This window comes from Stylophora pistillata, chromosome 3, assembly GCF_964205215.1.
Source record: "Stylophora pistillata chromosome 3, jaStyPist1.2, whole genome shotgun sequence".
Lineage (NCBI taxonomy): Eukaryota > Metazoa > Cnidaria > Anthozoa > Scleractinia > Pocilloporidae > Stylophora > Stylophora pistillata.
Genome location: NC_142521.1, coordinates 30,157,010 through 30,165,114, shown reverse-complemented (window position 1 = coordinate 30,165,114; position 8,105 = coordinate 30,157,010).

Sequence of the window (8,105 nt, the reverse complement as noted above, 5' to 3'; positions counted from 1 at the left end):
TAGTTTAATGAAGTACAGATCACACCTATTAAGATGTTGCTGCAAGAACAAGTTCTGTTTTAAATCACGTGCAATCCTGAAATGCTTGTAAGATGTTTATCGCTTTCTACTATCTTCCATAGTGTCACGGAAAAAACTGAAAACACAACGTACTAGTGGCATTAACCCAGAAATCACAAAAGGAGAGAACTCAACTGTGTGTCGAGTGCGAATTTCGATAATCCAAAAAAAACAATAGGTAGGACTGGGAAACATCACAGGGAGCCCACACAAGCGGCGTGTCTGGTCGTTTGTTCGAAATATAAAAAATGTATGGGAGAATATTGAAGAGTCGTAATATCGTAAACTTATCTCGAGGAATGTCTATGTTAGGCTCAACATAAATGTAAACCTACCTTACTTGCTGTGTATTGTCGTTTCTGTGGTTCTAAATGGCGAAGTTGAGCGATTTGGTAGATTCTGCGTTGAGAGTTGCTTCACGTTATAAGAAGACAAGGGTGGAAAGCTCATTTTCGACCACTCCAGCGTGAAGCCGATTTCACCCAGAAATTAGAATCCCCCGGCTTCCAAATCGAACACCAGATAAACTAAAAGGTTGACGCTTCTCCTCGTGCCATTCAATCGAAGATCCATTCAAAATCCAAGCGCTAACCGCCAAAAAACTTTCGAGAATTGCAGCTTTCCAAGCGATCGGCATCCGCGGCAAATATTTGCTGTGCCAGGGAGCAACTGTCACCCTGTTTGCTCCACGCTGATTGGATGATGATAAACAATGCCCTGTTTCAAATGCTTTATGTGAGAGGGGAGTCAGGGGCCTATTCGCGCCGGCGATTCATCTACTGACTAGCCTGGTGTGAGGTTTATGGCGCATCATGATCTGAATTCTATTGTTACACTCACTCACTCACGCATTTATGCACTACGCACTCCCTCACTCACTGATCTCAGCAACATATATAGCTTCGCCTCCTACAGGAGGCAGTGGCCACAAAAAATTTTGTGAAAATTGACACACCCTTTATTTCAAATTTTCTTTTCTCAGTTTCTTCAGTGCTTCCAAAATCTTGCAGTGACTTGAAGAAGCTCGATCCTAATGTCAAAATTGGACCATGCCTGATTGATCCCGATGGCGATGGAGGATTGTCGGCATTTAATGTCACCTGTGACATGAGCGACAAGTACGATGTTGGCGTGACTGTAATAAGTCACGACAGCGAGAACCGGACACTGGTGGACGGATATGAAGTACAGGGATCATATTCACGGGACATACACTACAAAGGAGCAACCATTTCTCAGCTGGTGAGCCTCGTCAACATTTCCCAGCACTGTGAGCAGTTCATAAAGTACGAGTGCCGCGGTTCTACTTTGAAAGATGCCTCTTGGGTTTCACGTGATTATGTGGCAATGACCTACTGGAGTGGTGCAACACCTGAAAATCATATGTGTGCATGCGGAATTACCAACACATGTGCAAAACCATCAGTGTACTGTAACTGTGATATAAATGATGATGTATGGCGTGAAGATAGTGGTGTCCTTACTAACAGGACTCATCTGCCGGTTAAGCAGCTGAAGTTTGGAGACACAGGTAAAGTCCCAAAAGGGCATGACGAGTGGGGCTACCATACCTTGGGAAAATTCAAGTGTTACGGAATTGCCTGATTAGTCGTCAACTTTGCTCTTTCCGTAAACAATACTGTGATTTTTGACATGTGTCTAATGAATGTGAGATCGATCGATTCATTTACTTAATTGTTAATTTAGTTTGAAAAGATGTGATCAATGGGCTCGCCATAATGTAATTTGGTAAGCTGGAAACTCATATAACCCTTTTATATGAAGACAATGTAAACTTCCAGAAGTGGTGATTAGTGACAAACGCAGTAATGACGAGTTATTTTGGGAAGTATTGAAAGCATCGAACCTTTTCGCTAGTATCGATATTTTCCGATCAGACCTCTGTATCGACAGTATCGAATATTTGGTATCAGTATTGACCCATCCTTATTTAACCATAGTCAAGCATGCATATGCAAAACAAATAGATTCCATGTTGCCTGGTGTGCTGTGCCTGGTCAGTAATAGATCGTAGAATGATAATAATAATTAATAATAATATTATTAATTTCTATTGCGCAATTATCAATATAAATTTTCAATCGCGCCTTACAATATGATCTTAATACAAATATGTGTAAATGTGAATTTAAATATATAAATACAAGTAGGAAATATAACACTATAAAAAGGCTAGTCTAAAAAGATAAGTCTTTATTGTCGTCTTGAATTTATTAATTGAACTCAGGTCCCTGAGATCACTAGGAAGCTCGTTCCATAATTTGGGGGCGGCCACGAAGAATGACCGGTCTCCGAGAGTCTTGCGAGACTTCAAAGTAGGATAGTTTAACGTCAAGGAGTTCATTGAGCGCAGGCAATATCTACTTCATGATACATCTCTAATTGAGATGAATTCGCCAATATAGACGGGCGCCAGACCGTGGATAGCTTTAAAAGTACTGAAAAGCCCTTTAAAGATAATTCTATATTGACGTGTAACCAGTGCAATGATTTCAGAAGCGGCGTTACATGGTAGTATTTGCTTTCTTGAAATATAAGGCGCGCGGCTGCATTTTGTACCCGCTGCAACTTATGTAGGTGGCAGTGAGGCACTCCATACAGTAGACTGTTACAATAATAAATTCTGCTAGATATAAAAGCATGAATCAGGGTTTCCGTGTCTTCCATGGAAAGGTATTTTCTAATTCTACAAATGTTATATAAATGAAAAAACGCCGCGGAACTTGCCATAGTAATATGCTCTACCATAGACAGATTCGAATCTAGCCACACTCCGAGATTTTTGACTGGTGAGTGCGGGACTATATCTGCATCACCGACTTTCACATGATCTACATTGACTTTAGCAAGCTAATGCTTCGTTCCAATCAACAGAAACTCAGTTTTAGTCTCCTTAATCAAGAGTCGATTTTCGTGCATCCAGTTCCTTATCACTCTAACACAACTCTCCATGGCAGCGACAGCATCAGACTGACCATTCTCATCTGCTGGGCTGAAAGATACATAAAGCTGATTGTCATCCGCGTAGCAGTGGACTGTAGGCAAGAGGTCTTGGACAATACTCAGCAGAGAACTGGTGTAGATTGAGAACAGCAAAGCTCCGAGGCAGGAGCCTTGCGGTACACCACAGTCCAGATTAAACCTCTCGGAAGTAAATCCACGAACAAATATACGTTGACCACGCCCCGACAGATACGACCTGTACCACTCAATAACCGTTCCCCCGATGCCAAGGCTGCCAAGGGCCCTCAGAAGGATAACATGGTCAACCGTTTCAAAGGCTGGGCTTAAATCGAGTAAAACCAAGAGTGTCACGTGCTGCTTATTCATGTTTAGAAGGATGTCATTTTTCACTGTTAGCAACGCCGTCTCCGCACTATGACTCGCTCGAGAGGCCGACTGCGCGATAGGATATAAACCGTTGGCGGACATATGACTAGAAGTTCTATCTAAGGCTGCCTTTTACGTGAGCTTCGACACGAATGCCAAATTGCTAACTTGCAGGTCTAAGGTTCTTGTTTCCTGCATCAAGTCCAGGCTTGATACACGAGCAACCGCCGAGAGTGTCACTTAAATTTTGAAGTACTATTCAGCTGGGGAGCGTTTTATCGGGGGGACTTTTTTTTAACTTTTTTAAATGATAAACTAGCGAGTAGCACTGCACGAACTGAAATTTGAAAAAACTTGATTTATTCTTTTATGTGTTTCGTCTGACAATAGCAGACTTCGTTTGGGGGTTTTTATAAGTAGGGGATCTATTGTGTGAAGGAAGCAGGAAGTAAGATAAGTTTTAACATTAGTCAAACATTCGCTTAACAAATAGATTTCATGTTGCCGCGCGTCTATTCGGCAATAGATCACGGAATGACGGTGGCGTACGAGGCACACGAGGAAAAGCCGAGAGTGTCGCTTAAATTTCTGTTAAATTTTCATTCAGCTTGTGAATGTTAGATCGGGGATGATGCAATTTTGTGTATGGATAACAGTATTTAATATAACATTCACAATTTCCTAGAGTTTGATAACTGGATAAACTGCCTTATTTTTCACTAACAATACTATAAAGTTGTAATTGGATGGTGTAATCGTCTATAATTGGAAATTAAACGAGACTTACCTGTAAGTTGAAGTTTGATTGTAATTCTATGAGTCATCAGCCAGGAGTGTGGGGAGTGGTACGAGAGAGAGAGTAGCGCAATGCATCAACCAGGCTTTAGACGGCCCAATGACTGCCTCAATAATTAACATACCACACTGTGTGGGGATATAAACTGCAAATAGGGTGGGCGTACCACACCCCCACTCCTGGCTGATGACTCATAGAATTACAAACCTCAACTTACAGGTAAGTTTCGTTTAATTTCCAATTCTATTTCATCATCAGCCTAGGTCGTCAGGGACTGGTACGAGATTTTAGAGCAATCATAGAGGCATCATTAGGAGATATTGTATTTCAAAAAACTAGGTGAACATGATATGACCATGGTTTATTAGTCGTCAGCAAGCGCAACACTTGTGTATTACAACATGATAATGTTAATACAACTCGTAATAAAAGAAGAGTCAAATTTTACGAAAAACATTTTTTTTTATTTCTTTTTTCTTTTTATTTTTTATGAGTAAAATCACTCGTTGGTGTCAGCCAAACACAGAATCGTGTCACCAAAATTGAATGCATTGTTGACTGGTTTAGGTTAGTAACACATCAATACCTGCAGATTTCAACACTCTTGCACCACCTGAAGATGTTGTCTTTGCTGACTGGGCCATGAGGTTTACATGGCTAAGTAGTAATTGACCAGAATCGTTTCGAATGACTTGGGTTTTCTTAATGTACTCCTGTAAATATTTAATAACACATAACTTTTCATCTTCTGGATATGAAAGAAACTCAACAGGTTTAAAATGGGTACCCACACGACTTTTCTTAACTTTTTCAGTAATTACAAAGGTACATTTGTGGTCTGAGAGCTCCATATTTTTAAACTGAAAAGAATCTGACTGTCGATCTGACACCTTTGTCCACTGAGAAGAGTTAACAAGAAAGTCAGCTTTAAGGTCAAACTCCTTCAAGGAAAGCTCTGATACAGATGCACCTTTACGGAAATAATTCAACTCAATGCTCAGATCCCACGTTGGTGTGTATCTAGGCAAGGAAGGACGAAGGTCATAAATCCCTTTCATAAAACGCTTCACTATGGGAAGCTGTCCAATTGGGAGTGATGAGTTGGTATTAAGCTGAAGGATAGAAGATAACATACTTCTTACGGTGTTCACAGTGCTGTAGGACATTCTATTCTCATGTAGCATAGTTAGGAAATCAAGAGCTATTGTTAAATTTTGAGTGATGTCAGCAGAGGGTACCATGCTTGAGTGGGCCAGTCAGGACCCACTAGCACACAAGTTGCCTGATCCTGAATGATTTTCTGTAGCACCTGTAAGATACAGCTGAAAGGGGGAAAACAGTAGAGTTTTATTATCAGACCATGAAATAATGAAAGCATATATGAATGATGCTCCTGGGTCTGGTCTGAATGAGCAAAAGATAGGCAGTTGCTTATTCAATCAAGAAGCGAATAAATAAATCTCTGGGCTAAAGTTAAGGGTCTTGAGAGCCTTAGTCAAAATTTCAGGGTTGAGCATCCATTCGGTATCTTGGGAATGGAAATGGCTTGATTCACCACCTAAAATTTCATTGGAGGAACCAGGAATATGGGCGGCTGTAAGCCAACAGATATTGTGTGAAATGCGGAATTCCCAGATCTGAACTACAAGAGAATCACATTCTTCACTATGACATGTACCCATGTTGTTTATTTGAGAGACAGCAGAGGTATTATCAATCACAATTTTAACGTGTTTGTCAGAAAGGGAGGAATGGAAACACTGGAGAGCAAAAAATGCTGCAAGTAACTCAAGGTAATTTATGTGATGCCTGCTTTCTGTGGGTAGTCACATCCCACCTGTTGATAGATCATTAATAACTGCACCCCATCCTTGGAGAGATGCATCTGAATACAAAGTTACTTCTACTGGGGGACAACATATGGTATTAAAACTGCTATCAAGGTTACATAACTACCAGTGTAGTCCGCGTTTTACTAGTCCGTGTTTTACTAGTCCGCGTTTTACTAGTCCAGTCCAACCCAGTCCAGTCCAATCCAGTCCAGTCCAATCCAGTCCAGTCCAATCCAGTCCAGTCCTCTAAATACAATACAAATATACTGGAAATACCATATCACCTATGTATGTAAACAAATCGCTAAATCAATAGGTATTATATTTAGGTCTCGCTTTTCCCTATCCTTTGCAACCAAGCTCACTTTGTATTACACCTTAGTTTATCCTTATATCGTCTATTGTAACTCCGTCTGGTCGTCCACATACGTATCTACCTTAAATAGAATTTATTATTTCCAAAAGCGAGCTTTGCGGGCTATCACCAACTCAGACTATCGAGACTACTCTGCCCCTTTATTCTCCAAACTAGGAGTTTTAGATATTTTCCAAGTCAATACGTTTGAAATCGCTAAATTTATGTTTTATTTCAAAAATAACTTATTGCCCCCATTGCTTCTCGGTCTTTTTGTAAGGAATAGCCAAATTCACAACTATGGTACCAGAACAGCCAGTAATTATCGAACGCATTTGTGCCGTACAAATGTCAAGCAGTTTACAATTCTCTACCAAGGTCCTAAAATTTGGAACTCTCTCCCTATTTCAGTCACTCGTTCGTCAAACTTTCTTAGCTTTAAAGCGAAATTGCAAGAGTTTTTACTTAAATAATCACTGAATTGGCCAAGCCGCACATTCGCAGCCCTTTTTCTTTACTTAATTTATTATTCTAAGTGAGGCGGCTCTCCCATAAGCCTGGTGGCTTCTTGGGTCTTATCGCTGTAATTAACTATTTATTAATTGTTAAAATAAGACAAGTAAAGATGATGATGATGATGATGATGCCCTTGTCCTCTTCTTAGTTTTCTCTAAGGTTAACTGAATTTACAAAGGCGTAATGATTCAGAATGTGCAGTTAACTAAATAATGGTAATTGAACTAACTGGAGTGCAATTTGGGCTGAAATCATAAGCATGATTTCAAAATCGAACGAGCGCGGAGCGCGAGTTCGATTTGAAATCACAAGTATGATTTCAGACCAAAATTGCACGACACGAGGTTCAATTACCACTTTATTACATCCATTTTGAAATCGCCCAAATACAGGACTTGATCAATTCAAATATTACTGATGCAGTACTGAGCCGACTTTTAAATAAAAAGAGGAACCGGAAGCGCTTTTACATCTTTTTTTTGTATGCAAAACAGAAAGACTTTGGCGTCACGTGTCAAAAACTCAGTCAAGCGTAAAACGATGCGATTTAGAGCAAAAAATGGTGCGATTCGTGAATAAATCGCACCAATTAGAGCCAATCAGATTACAGGGACCACCAGTGATTTCAAAATGATGTAACAAAGGTGAAAATCGTACAACGCCTTGATTGATTTATTGGGAATAGTGGTTTATTAGGCATAGTATACTTAGTGATAAATTAAAGGCTCTTAGCTTAAATCCGTATATCATCAACTGGTATCTTAGTTTTTTACGAAATCGCAAACAACGGTTAGTGTTTGGGAGTAGCAGCTATTGCTGGTATAATGTAAACAAAGGCACAACACAGGGCAGCGTCAGTGGCCCTTAATTGTTTAATCTTTTCATTAATGATCTCGATCTTGTAAACTGTCCTGATGCTTCTCTTAGTAAATATGCCGATGATACTATAATGCAAGTTTTTGTAAGTAAGGCCGGAACTGATTGAGCTAGTGATGTAATTTCGCAATACCTTAGCTGGTCAGGTACTAACTATATGCCTTGCAATATTTCCAAGTGTAAAGAATTAGTTTTGAAGAAGAAGGGACAAGTAAATCCTACTCCTATTGGTAGTATAGAGCAGGTCGAATTTCTACTGCTACTCGGAGTGACTTTGCAAAACAATGGAAGATTTACAGAGCACATTAAACGAAAACTC